This window comes from Protopterus annectens, chromosome 6.part0, assembly GCF_019279795.1.
Source record: "Protopterus annectens isolate FY-2018-M chromosome 6.part0, PAN1.0, whole genome shotgun sequence".
NCBI classification, from domain to species: domain Eukaryota; kingdom Metazoa; phylum Chordata; order Ceratodontiformes; family Protopteridae; genus Protopterus; species Protopterus annectens.
Genome location: NC_056737.1, coordinates 1650118027 through 1650135771, shown reverse-complemented (window position 1 = coordinate 1650135771; position 17745 = coordinate 1650118027).

Genomic DNA, 17745 nt, shown 5'->3' with positions numbered 1-17745 from the left:
CACCTGGCCAAGATACAATGCTAATGTTGGCAACAACAGTATTACAGCTAGCTCTGGACTTAATGAAAGGAACGTTACAGCTCCGGTTAATGTTGTCAACTTAGTTAATAGTTCTGAAAACGCCACTTCAGTTATTTCCGATGTAATATCTAACCATGATAATATGAATGTAACTTTAACCACTGGTTCTAGTGTGAATGCTGTCATTGATAATGACATTGTTATATCACATTTAGGCAATAATGAGGGGACTTGTCCCCCACCTACTGAACCTGTTGTTCGCAAGAAAACTTTTTCTTCAGCAGTTGGAAGGGAGGGTGTATCTGCTAGTACCAGGGAGGGACAGGCTGCTACATCTTCCAGGGGTTTAACACAGTCCTCTGATAAACTCCCTTTTCCTATCAAAACTTACACCAGAGAGGAGAGGACCAGGTCCAACAGCAGGGGACGCCACAAGAGGAAGTTATCCCCGGATCCATCCTCCAATCGGAGTATCAAGAAGATGTGGGAGAGAAAGAAATAGAATTAGTGTTTAACTTGTCCAGCCACAATTTGAGTGATTATGAGTTACAAATACTTTCCAAAGGCCTTACTTTCATTCCTAGGTATAGTAGGCCCGAGGAAACATTGAAGGATTTTAAATTGTTTGTCAGAAATCTTTCTTTGAAAATTTTTTTCAAGGAGTCAGGTCCAATGTTATCCAATGGAATGCTTAAGAAACCCACACGTTTGTTCCACCGGTTCACCCTCTAGTTGCAGCTTACAGCAAACTAGGTGAGGATGAACTTTATAGTATGGGGGGCAGGCAGACTCCACACAATAGGCACAGGCACAATCTAAATTTTGAACAGAGGAAAGCTCTAGATACATTGCGTAACAATCATGACATCGTAATCCGCCCTGCAGATAAAGGGGGAGGAATAGTGGTCTTTGATGCAGTCAGATATAAGACAGACATGATTCACATGTTGATGGATGAGAGATTCTATGAATCTATTACTGAGACCCAAGTGGATGTCATTATTCATAGGGTTCGATCTATACTCCATACTCTATTCAATAATGGAGTCATTGATCAAGCACTTTATGATTTTTTAAATGTTGCACATCCACTGTTACCAATTATTCAAGGGCTTCCCAAAATTCACAAAGACCTGGTTGCGCCTCCCATGAGGCCGATAGTTGTGGGTAGGGGATGGTCCACTGAACCTCTCTCCATTTTTGTTGAGACCCAGTTGAGACCTGTGGTTGAAGCAAACATATTTATCCTCAGAGACACCAAACAGTTTTTATTGGATTTTTATGAGTTTGTGAGCTCTTGTACGCAAACAGATGATTTATTATGGGTAACAATGGACGTTCAGTCCTTGTTTACCGTAATCCCTAATGTTGAAGGGCTAGATATGATAGGCACTCATCTAAGGAGATTGTATTCCCCTTTTAACATTGATTTAGTACTCTCATTGTTGGGCATGGTCCTAGACTCGAATGTTTTTTGCTTTCAGGATAGACTTTTCCTACAACGGGATGGCGTAGCTATGGGCACTTCATGTGCCAATAGCTACGCCAACCTAGTAATGGCTGAATGGGAACATCTACATCTCTTCAGGAATGAGTTTTTTAGATCATTTGTACCTTTCTATAGGCGTTTTGTGGACGACCTATTTTTGGTTTGGAGAGGTACACCGACACAATTAAGTGAATTTTTTGGATCAATCAATGATTCTTTATGGTTTCTTAGATTCACGATGGAATGGTCGCATGTTAGGATTCCATTTTTGGATATATTTGTGGAGAAGTTACCAGGAGGCATTGTTAATACTGGGCTGTACAGGAAATCTAGCCATAGGAATACTTTGCTACACCGTTCCAGTATGCATCCGGGTTATGTATACAAAAATGTAGTCCGTGGACAGTCTATGCGCATGTCTAGATATATACCATATGACTCTGATTTCACCACAGGGTTAGATGATTTGGACAAGAGATTTAGAGAACGTGGCTACAGTGCCTTAGATGTTAGTAAAGGCATGGAAGGTATTACCACCTTGAGAGAAAATAGAGCCATGCCTTACTTCTCTGAAGGGGCCTCGAGGGTTTACATTGATGGCAGGGTGGCACAACAGCCCTTCGCTCACTCCACACATGGTAATAATGTGTTGTTCCCCATTTATTATACCAGAGATGTTGGCACAATCAAAGATGTCATTATTAAACATTGGCATGTTCTGTCTGTCGACCCTACTGTTAAGGAATTAACTGGTGACAGACCTAAGTTTGTATATCGCAATAAGAAGAATATCAAGCAGTTATTATGTTATCCCAAAACATGCACCTTTGGTTTGCACACAGAGGGACCGTATATGGCACCCTGCCATAGATGCAATTTTTGCTCTTTTATTCATCTTGATCCAGTCTTTAGATACCCCTATGGGACTGGTGTCTATACTATCCGAGTCAAGGGCAGTTGCATGTCTAGAGATGTAGTTTATCTAGCGTCCTGCACCACATGCCCAGCATATTATTTAGGCAAAACGAACCGTGTTTTGAGGGATAGGATACGTGAACATGTATATCACATTAGAAAGGGTCATCCCTTCAATGCACTTGCCAAACATATCAAAGACTGTGGACCCAATCATGAGTTTAGGTTTAGGATCCTTGAGCAGATTTCCAGGACACATAGGAGGGGTGACATTGAAAATTACACGGAAAATCGTGAGATCAATTGGATCATTAAATTTAGGGCTGACACAACCCCTGGGCTTAATGGCAAGGTCCCTTTACGTCCATTATTGAAGTCCAGGAGGCTTAGGACTCATAAATAAATTGTCCTTTGTTTTAATTGATTTTATTTTTATTTTATTAACCATGCATTATGTATTGCATTAGAGGAGTTTTTAAAGTATGTCTCTTTAAATAGAGTTCATCATATTGGCGCCTTTTTTTGTATTTAAACAGATTGTTTTATTGATTAAATTGTAATATGGTCTGATGAAGCTATCTCAGTGAAAGCGCTTACCACATTTAGTACGAATAAACCTGGTTTTTATTACTCTGAAGACTTTGGATTTTTTACCATTTGGATCAGCGTGCATATTTGGATTTGTGTGTATTTTCGAACAGTTTGCTTCCCCACCATTGTTTTGCTCTACGAACATTTAGTTTGTGTTTTTTATTCTTGAAGTAATGCCACTGCACAAAACTCAGACATGCAAACATACACAATCATGTGGTAACAACACTGCATCTATCTCCTACCCTAACCCTTACCCTTACCCTAAAATACACAATCTCACACAAACATACAGCACCCATCTTTCTCTTATCCCTGCCCTTAAACCTAACACATGCATGCATGCGCATTCACACACACACACACACACACACACACACACACACATATACACACACACACACACACACACACACACACACACACACACACACACACACACACACAGTCTTACTCCCCAACCACACTTATTTGTGTTGACAATCCATACCATTGACACAGCCAACAATTGGCCATCCATACAGTTGACATTAAATGACATCTCTGCATTTGTCATACAAATGCATATTCAATCAAACACAGGGGAACTGCATATGTATATGTATATGTATATGTATGTGTATATGTATATGTGTATGTAAAGCTGGCCAGCCAGAGCCCATTATATGGATATGTTTGTTATGAATCATGTGATATAACACAGGCCATCTTAATGGCATCACCAGGGCTAATTTCCACCCATGATCAGTGTGAGGAGATCCAGAGACCTGGGGCAGCATCAAAGTGTTGCCAGAGAGTGTTTTGCACATCAGTCCCTGCTTCTTTCTTTTGTCATTCCATACTCAGGACCTGCTATTTAGGTCATGTCCCACTGTACTCATCTCTCATTAGACCCATTATAGAATACAATGCCCCATTTGGTATGTACCTCTCAAGACATCTACAACAACTGGAATACCACAGAAATACCTCACTAAAAGAATCACATGCCTAAAGCAGATGCCCTATGCTGACCACCTTAAAAAACTCCAGCTATACTCTGTCTCATATTGTCTACTCCAAGGCGATCTCTGCTTAACATACAAGGTCAAATCAAACCCAGAGCTGTTGGACATGCTACACTTAAAGAAATCCCAATCCCTCAGAGCCACATGCTCCAGGGATCTAAACCTTGTCATCACAATAAACAAAACATGCTGGAGGGATAGGTTCCTGACCCAGAGACTCCCTAGACTCTGGAATAGACTGCACATACATGTCAAGCAGAGCACCTCCTTGGCCCTCTTCAAAAGGTACCTTGATGATTGGATGGGAGAAAGGAAATTCAACCCAGGGATCACGTCACTCACCCTGCTAGACAGGGGTCCAGGGAAGTAAATAGTGAGAGAAGAAATAGCCAGGGAATTGTTATGGCTAGGCTTCTATAGGCCCTAGGGCAGATAGCCTAGTACCAGCCTATGAACCTATGAACCTATGATGTGAGCTGCACAGCATATCAGTCTCACCTCCACATGTGCCATAGCCGTGAGTCTGCTCCCTGTTGTGTAATATCACTTCATGAGTTCCCAGCCTCCACTACGGATCTACAGTGATGCATCTGAGGGCATACCCTCTCCCACTGTATAATCACAACCATCCTTCCTGCCTGTGACATCAAACAAATGTGTCACTAACTGAACATGGGTCTCCTTGGCTGTAGTCAGTGCTTTTCTTTGTCCTTCTTCATTACCAATGCAGGCTTAATGACAATCCATATCTACTTATGACACTTGACATTAAAGAACTATATATATAAAGCTTTTGGAATTTTTCATCAAAATTATTACAAAATACATATCTATACTTAGCTGTAGAATGTGTTCTGCTGGTAATTTTAGTTATAAGGATGCAGATATCTTCAAGTTGTCATTATCACTTCACACATCTGCATTTGGGATGGTGGCTGTTAGCATTTTTGTAGTGACATAAAGAGGCCACTTTTTATTGAGAAATGTGCATTATTTTTATTTCTAATATAATCATGTTATGCACAGATATTTCCTGTATATAATCAGTGTTCTGCACCCTGAGAAGTAGACATATAATTAACTATTACATTAACATAACACAATGCAGGATAGAAGTCTGTTATAGAAAATTACTATATGTAGATAAATACAGGGTGCAGTATATCATTAACCCTGAAACAGTTTATTTATTTATTTTTATTTACTGCTTGATAGCAAGGTAGGTGAACCCACCAAAGTCAATCTTTAGTCATGACTCTGTCAAACGTATGCACACAAAACAGAAAAACACAATCACACATATATATTGAATAAAATACACACTAAGAATCCAACCATTGGAGTACTTGAGTGAAAATGTAGCAGTTACTTTGAGCAATTATTACCAGTAACTCTACAATCTGCTATAGAAAATTCAGATATACAATCTGCTATAGAATATTTATATACAGTCAGACAACACTGTTGGAATCCACTATAGCTAGCTCCAAAATGTGGAGAAAGAATGGACTTACATATACTAAGTCCGAGTTGCCATTTCTGGGAATATTCCCTTTTCGTCAAAGTTAAAGCAATCTTGGAGTTGTTATATATAAGTAAGAGGGTATGGGGTTTTGCCCCCAACATGCCACCTTGGGCAAAAATAAGTTTTAAGGAGATGGGCAATTTTCAAGATTTGATCTTCTCAGTTTTTTTTTTTTTTTTGGCTTTTCAGCACTTGGCATTTCCAGTGCCAACATTTCATTAGGGAGCCCAATTGGGTTCTACACAATTAAGTTGTACAATTTGATTCTGCAAAATTAAATCACCAGCAGCAAAGTAATATTTGTCAGGCTAGGTCACACAGTTCCAGAGGGGCTGGTTAAAAGATGGGCATTTCTGTATTTTTAATATATACGGTTTTAACAAGGGTTAGGCATGACAGAGGGGAGGAGATGTAACAGGGTGTAATAGTTAGCATTTTTTATAAAGTATCTCCAGGCAGTTTCATTATGTAGATGCAGTTATACAGCTGTTTTAAAATCAGCAAGTGTTTCGTTACAATTCAAAAGGTAGATTGTTTCTTAATGCTGGATCTAGTCTTTAGAAGGCCTGATCACCCATAAATGTTTCAAAAGGAAGCCTATTCAGGGAGACAATATCACCTTTAGTGTTTCTTAGGGAATAAGCCTGTTCAAAAAAGGACAGTAACCTTTTCAGAGGAATGCAATAGCTATCTTTTTGGATTTTGAATATTAATGTACAAAGTAAATGCAATGCTCTGTCGGTACTGGGAGGCAATTCATTTTTTTTGTAGATGTTGGCAATGGTGAGTGTGAGATTCAGCAAATGGTGCAAATTTACAAATCTTGTTTTTTGTTATCTGTAACCTCTATGTATTATAGGTTGAACTGAAAGTTACAAGGGGAAAGTCCTTATTCCAGTTTAGGGGGAAAAACAGAAAGCCCATAGATCTCTGTCAGAGAACTTAACATGTACCTTCAGGAAGACACTGCATCTAAAAGCTAAATTATGTTCTTAAAGACTTATATGGAGAAAAACATTAGATTTTACATTATTTTCCCATTAACAGTATGGAATTTATGGCATCTGTATATTCTGAGAAACAGAATATGCCACATTTTAAAAGATCAGCATATAGCTATGTGGTTAGTATGTTTGGCATGGTGGCATAGATGAGTGGAGCCCTGACTGTGACATAGATGACCGGGTTTCAATTGCTGTCCCCAGTACTGAAGGAGCCAAGCAGGAGGTTTGAGGACTGAAGAGTGATAGCCATCATGCTTTCCTCAAAGGGAAATGAGGTTTGCATGGACTTATGCACAAAGGCCTTTGCTATGCCCTAAGAGGAGACTAGGGAAACCACCACTCATGTTGAGGAGGAATCTGCAAGACTGTTTTGATGGAACTCCATATATGGAAATAAGGAGACATTATCCATGGTTAGACCATTGTCTGCCTTCCTGAGAACCTTGCTGGGTATATGTGGTTATAACCAGTGAGGAAACAAGAAAAACTTAGGACCACCCGAATGCTTGTCTTAAGGACAGCCATTCTCACTTGGCTGTCACCACATGATGAGGATAAATGGAAAAATTGAAAAATGGATTGAAAAAGTGCTTGATGGCAGGCAGTAGGGCAAAAGTAAAAAAAAAATACACACACACACACACACACACACACACACACACATATATATATATATATATATATATATATACGCACACACCCTACCTGCACCCTAACCCTAACTCACTTAACCCACCCCTAACCCACAGTCCCTCACTATCGCACACTTACCTGTCCGCTCCCTAACACTAAATCCCTCACTCGATCGCACACTTACCGAGTCCGTCGGGTTCTCACCTTGTCGGTCATCTGCATTGTCGGTATTCTCATCCCGTCGGATTCCGTGTCAGGCAAACGCGATTTCGAGATTTTAAAGGTGACCCATATATATATATATATATATATATATATATATATATATATATATATATATATATATATATATTCTTTGCATGCACTGCAATCTCTGCCAGCATTCCAAACAGTGCCAATGAAATGATAATGTTCTTTGGTATACCTCAGTCAACATCATTTAAAAAATTCTTAGTAAAACTTTACAAGAAATATACAGGTGATATCAAGAATATACTGCACTTGAGTATCATTCCACATTAAACACTTGCTTTCAGATCAGTGATAGAAAAGGTAGCATACATATATATATATATATATATATATATATATATATATATATATATATATATATATATATATATATATATACATATATAGATATAAGCACACATAAACATCTACACACACACACACACACACACACACACACACACACACACACACACACACACACACACAGAAACATTTCCCCAGTCAAAACTAATTTATTTTTTTATATGTGATTGGGAGGGATCAGTGAATAGTTGATGTAATTCTTGCTTCCTAGAATAACCTCTTCCTAACTTTGATGTACCACTATGATTAACTAAAAGAAATAATATGCTTGAGATTAATTTAAACAGATACACACAAGTATGTGCATACATATTCATGCAGGTTCTTTCATGTCCCTACAGACATACACAAACCTGTCCAGAAACATACACACGTTAACACACAGCATATCCCCATATCATCACTGAACTTAAATGTACCATTAGTACTTTCAAAGAAGTGAATGACTAACCACTGTCTGCATGGAGGGTGTGTGTCTGCCTCTGTGGTCACATTAGGCACTTAGGTAGGGAATTGAGAGACTGGATGTGTGTGTTTGTGTGGGGGTGGTATAATAGGTGCCTTTGCAAATGCAATGCATGGACCACTGTGGAGAACACTAGAGTGGTCAGGTCTGACAGTGCTAATGTGCATTTCAAATGTATGCAAGTGAGCAGATACTGAAGTGTTTCTAGTTACTGCTATAGTTATCTCTGGTAACATGATTTCACTATTTTGCTAATTTGACTAACTTGCCTTGGGTAGTCAGTAAATACAGTGAGCCTTTCTCTAAATCCTAAGTGTTAACTTAACCTACAGCACAACATATTTTAGTCATTTTAAACAGATCTTCAGGTTTTTCCATTTGTATTTACTTATACTTGCTTGTATTGTGCCTAGAGATATGTATGAATCAATTAGCATATGGAGATGTTTAGCCAATGTTTTTAAATAACAGACAAACAAATCCTGTAATTATAAATTCTACTCATTACAGCAAAATGCTACAAAACAAAAATAAAACTATCAGGAATGCTTATGTCCACCAAACTGGCACTACTCCAAACTTATACACTTTTGAGCAGTAAAAATATAGCATGGAGATAATTGTTGACATGGATGAATTAATTTAGCTTTCAAATCATCTTTTATCATAATGCCAATAAATTGTAGGTGTTAAAACAAGCAATCTGTTTCTTTTTCTTTTACCAACATAATAACTTCAGTAAATCATAAAGAAAAAAAAAAGTTAGTTCTGATATAAAGGTCACTAGAAGTAATTTTAGTTTAATTAGATAAATTGCCATCCTAATTCATTCCAGCAGAATATGTTTGGCAAATTTACTTGCTGTCGGACTTTATTAACTTTTGTGTTTTTATATCAGGGCTTTCTCAAAGAAACACAACAAGCACAGAAATATATTTACAGAATGAAGGAAAATACTTCTCTGAAAGACAAATTATTTAGAGAAATGTGATAAGGTAATAAAATTTAAGCTATTAGATGTCACTTACCCATTATGTGACTCTGAGACCAAAATTTGCATTTGCAGAAGACTTTCCTACTTAAAATATAGGAATTAATATGATTGACAATAGTACAGATGATACTAACTTGTAAGTTCAGTATCTAAAGGCAAACATCACATATTACGGTTCTGCATTAGCAGACCATAAGTAAAGAGCGGTTAGCATTTATTTATGCAGATTACCTAAACTCAAGTAAAAGCTGCTTAATAATAGTTCAATGCAGCCACTGTTTTTTATTAGTGCAGTGTTGCTCCTGTCACAATGGAGTTTTATCCCAGTATTCACATGCTAGCTACTCCTGGCTCGATCAGTCACACAGTATCTCAGAGTGAGGGCAGTACAGATACATCGTTTCCTGTCAGAGATCAGACTTTGTGGTACATTGAAACTGCAATGAGAATAAAAAAATGAGGTTCAGTGAGACTTTTATTTGTATTATATATGAACATAATATGATAATCTTGTGTGCATGCATTAAGAGAATGTCTAAACTAGAAATAGTGTTTATGAGGTCTTATTCCCAAGCTAACGCATTATGAGCTTGAATGTGGTGAGAAATGTAGAACCTGAAAAGATAGAGTCCTTTTGTAAAATCACTGTTAGTCTCCATGAAAATAAGCATTGCTGACAAATTTCAGTTCATTACATATTAAAAAGGGCAATGCAAAACGTGCTGCTGGAGTTACAACCTTCATTCTTTATTAATTAATTCAACATCCAGAGAATAAGCGGGAGATGTCAAAACACCTCTTAGCCATCAATGCTGAAGACCATTCCTGTGCACAGGGCGGCCCGCCGGACTGCAGCCCCCTCAAAACAAAAAGAACTAAAAATAAAAACAATTCACGGACTTCGCGCAGTAGTCCAGACTACTGGTCTACTGTATGCGCATGCTCAAGGCAATCCTGACAGGGAAACACGAGGAGACGTCTGTGCACTTTAAAGTGCACAGACACGCTGGGATTATACATCATGGCCGGACTGCAACACCAGCAGTCAGGAATGGGAGCTGCAGTCTCATCGGGAAAGGGTTTGGATCTACTCTCACGAGTCGAGTATTGCGCGGGAAGGGGTTTGGATGTACGTTGGTTAGTATGGAGAACAGGTGTGTACGTTGGTTAGTATGGAGAACAGGTGTGTACGTTGGTTAGTATGGAGAACAGGTGTGTACATTGGTTAGTATGGAGAACAGGTGTGTACATTGGTTAGTATGGAGAACAGGTGTGTGTGTGTGTGTGTGTGTGTGTGTGTGTGTGTGTGTGTGTGTGTGTGTGTGTGTGTGTGTGTGTGTGTGTGTGTAAATGCCCCAGGTGCTCATGGTGGTGTGGTAGGGAATACCTCAGGCTTGAACCCTGTACCCTGTATGCAGGTGTTAAAGACTTGAGTTCCCTACCCACCACCATTTGTAAAAACATTGCAGATTTTTGCCTCATATTTGATCTGATCTGTTCCTCATAATATCTGTGGTTTGTAAATGTTGCAATGCTTGATATTTGATGGTGAAGTAGTAGCATTGTTGCCTCACAGCTGCAGGTTTTCAGGTTTGATTCTTGGCTGGGGTTCCTTCTTTGTGGGGTCTGTTATCTTCTCCCTGTGTTTGTATGGGTTTGCTTTTATTTGATGGTGCACTGGTAGCATTGTTGCCTCACAGCTGCAGGTTCTCAGGTTTGATTCTTAGCTGGGGTTCCTTCTTTGTGGGGTCTGTTATATTCTCCCTGTGTTTGTATGGGTTTGCTTTTATTTGATGGTGCACTGGTAGCATTGTTGCCTCACAGCTGCAGGTTCTCAGGTTTGATTCTTGGCTGGGGTTCCTTCTTTGTGGTGTCTATCTTCTTCCTGTGTTTGTGTGGGTTTGCATTTGTGTCCTCCCATGTTACAAAGACATGTCTGCATTATTTCTTCCTGGGCCTCTGCTGAAAATTGTTTTTTTTTGTTCCTAGTCAGACTGTCCTGATTAACAAATGTTAAATAAAATTGACAGGCATTTGAATTTCAGACTTCAGGTTTCTGAATGTCTAATTTCTTACATATTTGATGGTGCAGTGGCAGTATTGTTGCCTCCAAGTCACAGCTGTAGGATTTGTGGTTTGATTCTTGGCTGGGGTGCCTTCTTTGTGGAGTCTGCATCTTATCTCTGTGTTTGTGTGGATTTGCTCTGATGTCCTGCCATTTTACAAAGACATGTCTACAGTATTTCTCCCTGGGCCTCTGCTAAAAATTGTTTTTGTTCCATCACAAGTAAAATTGACCGGCATTTGAATTTCAGACTTCATAGTCTTCAGAAAATACATAGTAAAACAACTTTTTATTCTAGCAATAAATATATAGTAACACAACCTTTTATTATAACAATTTTTTTAAGTTTATAAGGTGACTATTTGAAATTTTTCCTTATTTTTGGGACTGTAATACCCTGTTAGTGGCTTTGTCCAGGTTTGTTGTGCTAAGGTTGACAGCTATGGCAAGAACTGAATTCACTGAATATGTTTGAGGGCTGTATTCCCTCATTACTGGGTTTGTCCAGGTGTTTTTTTGCTAAGAGGTTGACAGCTATGGTGAGAACTGAATTCATTAAATGATAGCCATTTAAGTTTCAGTCTTCCTCTTGTTCACAAAACAGCTGATTTGGCGTAGTGGTATGTTGCTCTTGACTGTTTTGCACAGGGACCTTGTCTGTAAAATGTATGGTGGTAACACAGCATTTTTCTTTCACAAAGCAGGTGATTTGGCATAGTGGTATGTTGTTCTGACTCTTTTTTGAACAGGGACTTTGGCAGTAAAATGTATGGTGGTACCGTGGTAACACAGCATTTTATTCTAGCAGCTTTCCAAGATTATACAAGCAATGTTTAATGTGCCCCTGGTTTTTGCCCTTTTGACCCACCCCAATAAATTTGGCTTTTTCCAGACTTCTTGTGCTGCGAAGTTGAGATGCAGTTGAGTATTGAGTAGATTTTACAAGGAGCTGAGAGCTGCAGGGGAAGAGAAATGTAGTGCTAATAGCACAACAGGCTGTGTGTTTGCTTTTGATGCAGAAGGTTGTTGGTTCTACTCCCATAAGGGGTGAATGCTGCCGTACTGAAAGTTAAGATACTAATTATGAGCCTGTTATCAGTTTGCCATCCATTTCCTATTGCAATATTACTAGCTTATTTTTAATGTAATTTAGGCAATTTATTCCACAGGTGCATCAGACACTTTATTGTTCGATGAAACCATGAAATATAAAGGTGATTTATTTAACGTGGAATTATTTAGATGACTTTTTTACTACTTCAGAGATTGTGTATATTTACTGATAATGGTGGACTGTAGAATTGTGCATATTTACTGATAATAGTGGACTGTAGAAGTTTGAGTAGACTTTTATGATGGAGATGTTCTGAATTGGACAGTTTTGTTTCATTGTTTACTGGAAAAATGTTCAAAACAATAGGAAGGTGTATCAAAGAGCACATGTGTTTCATATGCAAGGGGCCTATGATTTGAAAACAACCCAGAATTAATTTTTATCTGTCACGAGTAAAATGTATTTTCTTTGAATGTGGATTTTAATGTTGTTTCAGTGAATGTGAGTTTCAAGGGCAGAGAAGGTTTAATGCCAAGTTTGTTTAGCAGATGTCTTAGTGTTTGTGCTGTAAAATGCAAAAATAAAACTTTCAAATGAAGTTCAAATCATCATAGAAGTAAATCAGTATGCACATTAGTTTTATGGTAAATGGAGTGAAATAGCAAAGTAATGGATCATTGGAATGGCTGCAGGGAGGCTCCATTCGACCAGGGTTTTGTGAGGGGGAAGGGCAGCAAACTTAGACAGCCCCAGCTGAACCATACCTCCCAACTGTCCAGATTTTCAAAGAATGAATCGATTTTTTGCTTCTTATTTTTGATTTGTTCCTCATAAAAAATTGTGGTTTTCTGGTAAATCATTTAGGAATTAAGTCACTAAATAATGACACACCTAGTTTCAGACTTCATAACCTTCAGAAAAATCCATGCTAAAGTAAGACCTGTTCTTGGGAGAGGGCTGGGAGGGTGGCCTAATGGTTAAGGTATTTGCCTTACAAACACAAGGTGCAGGGTTTGAGTCTCACAAGGGATACTTGGCTAGGCTTAAAATGGCTCGCAAGGGCAGTTAGCTTAGTACTAACCTATCAACTGTCCCAGTTTATAGAAGAGCAATTTTTAGTACTGTTTATATGTTCCCCCAATATATCTGGCCTTGTCCAGATTTAGTGCATTAACAGGTTGAGAGTTACATGCAAATAAATTGCTTTATAGAATTAGGCAGAGCCAAACCTCTGAACTGTCCCTGATTTTGACTCAAAATTTTACTCTTCCCCTAATGATCCCTCCGCAAAATAGCAATTTTGGAAGAAAACATGGAGGGTTTATAATTAAGAAATAACTGTAATAATCAGATTACGTTTATTTCAGAAATGCATGTAGATTATTTTATTTTGTCAGCTGCTCAAGTTAGCAGTACTAATATTAAAGTGTCCCTTCTTTGGCAGGTTCCCAGCTGTATTGTGTTGCTATTTTATATTTTTACATCCCATTTTTTGGTCCATTTTTCATAAAATTGTGTTTTTTTGGAAAATTAGTGACAAATAATTTAAGACTGAAGTTAGAAAATAATGACAGACATTTGAGTTTCAGATTTCATACCATTCAGAAAATTCATACTAATGCAAGACCTCTATTAGCTTCCTAAGGTTATAAGAGCGATATTTTAAAAATTGTCCTTATTTTTGGGCCTTTGTCCCATTTATTTGTATGGCTTTGTCCAGATTTCTTGCTCTGAGGTTGAGAGGTATGACAAATGTGTCAGGGCCATCACAAGTCAGCCAGAGACATTTCAAACTGTGACATACTTGTTACACCCCACTCCCCCATGTAGTGACTCTGGATGTGTCGAAGCAAGGCAAGGAGTAGTTATGCAGTGTAAATGTGCAGAGAATCCCACCCATACAAGGTAGACACAAGTACTAGAGTGGCTTTTCATCTGTCCTTGATTTTTGCAGAATGGTCTGGTTTCTGTCATATTTTTTGTACTGTTGATTTATGCTTATTACTCAAAGTGCCTGTTGCTCTGTGTTTAAGTAGCAATACTTTAATGACCATCAGGTAAGCTTGGCTGAGATTGCATGATGCATGTAAGCTTTAATAAGCATACTGTTAAAGAATTGCCAACATTGAAAGCCTTTCTGTTGCCATGTAGAGAATACTTAACTAGATAATGTATAAGCCTTGGGTATTGAAATGCATATGCCAGTATTTGTAATAAAGGACAGAATTACATTATTTTAAGAGTCTCATTACACTTGGAGACTTACAGACAGTCATCTCTGCAGGCTTTAACCATAAACCGAATGCCAATCGCGTGGTCTATAACCTGTACAGTAATCCTTTTAAGCAATGTATCTTGAGCTTATTTCTTGTTTGCTTTTCATTTTTTACTTTGATCATGTTTTCCCCATGAAACAAGTAGATGTCAGGCAGCAGGTCTTTTTTTGGATAAGAAACATTTTTACAAGTGGGGGCATCAGAGATTTCTACTTTCAGCATGTTACTTGTTACTTTAATAAAGCTGAATATAAATTATAATTAGAACTGCAGTGCAAGAAGTGGTTTGAGTTGAGTGCTGCTTGTTTTTCTTATACTTGATGTTGACTGGCATTCCATTAATGTATTTTAAAAAAAGTAATTTATTTTTTCATGCCTCACAACCTTTTTTGTTTCCATCTAGATATTAAGCTGTCATGCAGCCAATGCATTGAAATATTTTTATTTATTCTACACTTCACTTTGTCTTGATTGGACTCTCATGACAACTGTTTGGTAGCCAGTGCAGTATATTTAGTTTTTGATGTTTGCTACTACAGGTGTTTGTGTGTGAATACCTCATGCTTGAACCCTGTACCTTGTATGCAGGTGTTAAAGACCTTAATTCCCTACCCACCACCATTTGTGAAAAAAAAGACTGCAGATTTTTGCCTCATGTTTGATCTGATCTGTTCCTCATAATATCTGTGGTTTGTAAATGTTGCAATGCTTGATATTTGATGGGCAGTTGTAGCATTGTTGCCTCATAGCTGCAGGTTCTCAGGTTTGCTTCTTGGCTGGGGTGCCTTCTTTGTGGGGTCTTTATCTTCTTCCTGTGTTTGTGTGGGTTTGCTTTTGTGTCCTCCCATGTTACAAAGACATGTCTGCATTATTTCTTCCTGGGCCTCTGCTGATTTTTTTTTTTGTTGTTCCAAGTCAGACTGTCCTGATTAACAAATGTTAAATAAAATTGACAGGCATTTGAATTTCAGACTTCAGGAATCTGAATGTTTAAGTCCTTGAGTATTTGATGGTGCAGTGGTAGTATTGTTGCCTCACAGCTATAGGTTTTCTGGTTTGATTCTTGGCTGGGGTGCCTTCTGTGTGGAGTCTGCATCTCCTCCCTGTGTTTGTGTGGATTTGCTCTGGTGCCCTGTCATTTTACAAAGACGTGTCTGCAGTATTTCTCCCTGGGTTTCTGCTGAAAATTGTTTTTATTCTGTCAGCAGTAAAATTGACAGGCATTTGAATTTCAGACTTCATGTTCATCAGAAAATACATAGTAACACAACCGTAACACAACCTTTTATTCTAGCAATTTTCTAAGTTTATAAGATGAATATTTGAAATTTGTCCCTATTTTTGGGACTGTATTCCCTCATTATTGGCTTCGTCCAGGTTTTTTGTGCTAAAGTTGACAGCTATGGCAAGAACTGAATTCACTGAATGTTTGAGGGCTGTATTCCCTCATTACTGGGTTTGTCCAGGTGTTTTGTACTAAGAGCTTGACAGCTATGGTGAAAACTGAATTCACTAAATGATAGCCATTTAAGTTTCAGTCTTCCTCTTTTACAAAGCAGCTGATTTGGCGTAGTGGTATGTTGCTCTGTTTTGCACAGGGAGCTCGGCAGTAAAATGTATGGTTCTAGCAACTTTCCAAGATTATACAAGCAATGTTTGTGTCCCTGGTTTTTGGGCTTTTGACCCCCCCCCCACCAATACATTTTGGCTTTTTCCAGTTTTCTTGTGCTGCGAAGTTGAGTATTGAATAGATTTTACAAGGAGCTGAGAGCTGCAGGGGAACAGAAGTTTAGTGCTGCTTAAGTGAAGTAGGCTTACCTTGTTAATAGCACAACAAGTTGTGTACTTGCCTTTGATGCAGAAGGCTGTGGGTTCTACTCCTACAATGGGTGGATGCTGTTGTATTGAGAATGTTCTCCTTGGTGAAAATACTAACTATGAGTCCGTTATCAGTTTGCCATCCATTTCCTCTTGCAATATTACTAGCTTATCATTTTTTTAATGTAATATAGGCAATTTATTTCTGAGGGGCAACAGGCACTTTATTTTTCAATGAAACCATGAAATATAAAGGTGTTTGCTAGCAGCAACCTCTTCATTAGTCACAGATTTCTTTAATGTGGAATTATTTAGATGACTTTTACTTCTTCAGAGATAGTGCATATTTATTGATAATGGACTGTAGAATTGTGCATATTTACTGATAATGGACTGTAGAATTGTGCATATTTACTGATAATGGTGGACTGTAGAATTGTGCATATTTACTGATAATGGTGGACTTTAGAATTGTGCATATTTACTGACAATGGTGGACTGTAGAATTGTGCATATTTACTGATAATGGTGGACTGCGGAAGTCTGAGTAGACTTTTATGATAAATGTTCTGAACTGGGCAGTTTTGTCATTATGGGTGCATGCATTTTGTTTCATTGCTTACTGGAAAAATGTTCAAAACAAATTTAAAACGCCCTCTAGCAACTGTAATATATTGTACAAGGAATATAATTTAGTACAATGAGGAAGGTGTATCAAAGAGCTCATGTATGTTTCATATGCAAGGGGCCTATGATTTAAAAACAGCCCAAAATTAATCTTTATCTGCCACTGGCAAAATGTATTTTCTTTGAATGTGGGTTTCAATGCTGTTTCAATGAATGTGAGTTTCAAGGGCAGAGAAGTTTTAATGCTACGTTTTCATTGTGAGACTGCATTGCTTTGTTTAGTAGATGACTTAGTGTTTGTGCTCTAAAATACAAAATAAAACTTTCAAATGAAGTCCAACTCATCATACAAGTAAAGCAGTATGCACATTAGTGTTTATGGTAAATGGAGTGAAATAGCCAAGTAATGGTTCATTGGAATGGCTGCAGAGGCTCCATTCAACCGTGATTTTGTTAGGGGGGAAGCGCAGCAAACTCAGACAGGCCCAGCTGAACTATACCTCCCAACTGTCCAGATTTTCAAAGAATGAATAGATTTTTGCTTCTTATTTTTGGTTTGTTCTTCATAAAATTTGTAGTTTTCTGGCAAATCATTTAGAAATTAAGTCACTAAATAATGATACACTGAGTTTCAGACTTCATAACCTTCAGAAAAATGCATGC